Source organism: Acipenser ruthenus, chromosome 47 (assembly GCF_902713425.1).
Source record: "Acipenser ruthenus chromosome 47, fAciRut3.2 maternal haplotype, whole genome shotgun sequence".
In the NCBI taxonomy this organism is placed as follows: Eukaryota; Metazoa; Chordata; class Actinopteri; order Acipenseriformes; family Acipenseridae; genus Acipenser; species Acipenser ruthenus.
In genome coordinates this window covers 15001-17500 of record NC_081235.1, presented here as the reverse complement: position 1 = coordinate 17500, position 2500 = coordinate 15001, and positions in this window count along the sequence as shown.

Genomic DNA, 2500 nt, shown 5'->3' with positions numbered 1-2500 from the left:
ACCCCCCCAGTGTATCTGTTATCTAATAGCATTATGAGAGCAAGTCACTACTTCATGCCGACCTCCTGGAACTGCCGCTCGGCCACCCAGACCCACTTTGTCCACTAAGGTTTTTTGTGGCTATGGTAATGTATTATTATTATGTGTTTATTTAGCAGACACCTTTATCCAAGTCGACTTACAGAGACTAGGGTGTGTGAACTTTGCATCAGCTGCAGAGTCACTTACAATTACATCTCACCCAAAAGACGGAGCACAAGGAGGTTAAGTGACTTGCTCAGGGTCACACAGTGAGTCAGTGGCTAAGGTGGGATTTGAACCGGGGACCTCCTGGTTACAAGCCCTTTTCTTTAACCACTGGACCACACAGCCTCCAATGTAGCACTATTCTGACTCTAGTCAATTCTATTCTAACTATGGTCATTTAGCTCAATGGTGACTCTGGTCATGTAGCTCAATGGTGACTCTGGTCATGTAGCTCAATGGTGACTCTGGTCATGTAGCTCAATGGTGACTCTGGTCATGTAGCTCAATTTTGACTATGGTCAGTGCGGCAGTGTGGAGTAGTGGTTAGGTCTCGGGACTCTTGACTAGAAGGTCGTGGGTTCAATCCCAGGTGGGGGACATTGCTGCTGTACCCTTGAGCAAGGTACTTTACCTAGATTGCTCCAGTAACAATCCAACTGTATAAATGGGTAATTGTATGTAGAAAAATAATATAATTGTATGTAAAAATAATGTGATATCTTGTAACAATTGTAAGTCGTCCTGGATAAGGGTGTCTGCTAAGAAATACAGTGGCTCTCAAAAGTATTCACCCCCCTTGGACTTTTCCACATTTCATTGTGTTACAACATGGAATCAAAATGGATTTAATTGGGAGTTTTTGCCACTGATCAACACAAGAAAAGTCCATAATGTCAAAGTGAAAAATAAAATCTACAACTTGTTCTAAATTAATTACAAATATAAAACAGAAAATAATTGATTGCATAAGTATTCACCCCCTTTGCTATGACACACCTAAATAAGCTCTGGTGCAACCAATTGTCTTTAGAAGTCACATAATTAGTTGAATGGAGTCCACCTGTGTGCAATTAAGGTGTTTCACATGATTTCAGGTTAAATACACCTGTCTCTGGGAGGTCCCACAGTTGGTTAGTACATTTCCTAACAAAAACTACATCATGAAGGTGAAGGAACATTCAAAGCAAATCCGGAATAAGGTTCTTCAAAAGCACCAATCAGGGGTAGGATATAAGAACATTTCCAAGGCATTGAATATCCTCTCAGAGCACAGTAAAGTCCATTATTAAGAAATGGAGAGAATATGGCACAACTGTGAATCTGTCTAGAACAGGCCGTCCTCAAAAACGGAGTATCCGGGCGTATAGGGCACTAGTCAGGGAGGCCACCAAGAGGCCTATGGCAACTCTAAAGGAGTTACAGTGTTCCACGGCTGAGCTGGGAGACACTGTGCATATGGCAACAATAGCCCGGGTGCTTCACAAAACTGGCCTTTATGGGAGAGTGGCAAAAAGAAAGCCATTGTTGAAAAGAACTCGCATCAAATCTCGGCTAGAGTTTCCCAGAAGGCATGTGGGAGACTCTGAGACCAAGTGGAAGAAGATTCTATGGCCTGATGAGACCAGAATAGAGCTTTTTGGCCACAACGCTAAGCGCTATGTTTGGCGCAAGCCTAACACCGTACATCATCCTGAGAACACCATCCCTACCGTGAAGCATGGTGGTGGCAGCATCATGCTATGGGGATGCTTCTCTGCGTCAGGGCCTGGAAAGCTCGTGAAGATAGAGGGCAAAATGGATGCGGCAAAGTACAGAGAAATCCTGAAGGAAAACCTGCTGAAGTCTGCAAGAGACCTGGGACTTGGAGAAGATTCATCTTCCAGCAGGACAATGACCCCAAACATACAGCCAAAGGCACACTGGAGTGGCTTAAAAACAAAAAGGTCAATGTCCTGGAGTGGCCCAGTCAAAGCCCGGACCTCAATCCAATTGAGAATATGTGGAAAGAGTTGAAAATTGCTGTTCAGCAAAGGTCCCCATCCAACTTGACGGAGCTTGAGCAATTTTGCAAAGAAGAATGGGCAAAAATAGCAGTGTCCAGATGTGCAAAGCTGGTAGAGACTTATCCAAATAGACTCATGGCTGTAATTGCTGCCAAAGGTGCCTCTACCAAATATTGACTCAAGGGGGTGAATACTTATGCAATCAATTATTTTCTGTTTTGTATTTGTAATTAATCTGTGGAGAAGATCTTCCCTGTTTTTCAACATTTACTTTTCAAAACGAACATTTGTCATTCAAAAGTCCAACAGCATAATGCAAGGAGAATGGCTAATTCATTAGGAACAGTCATGTTGAAGACAGTACCAGTTTCAAATGATTAAAAACTGGGAAACTGTTTGAGAAAAGAAATATATAAAATAGTTTATTTAAAAATATTTAATATATACACATTTTTTTAAGAAATACTGTT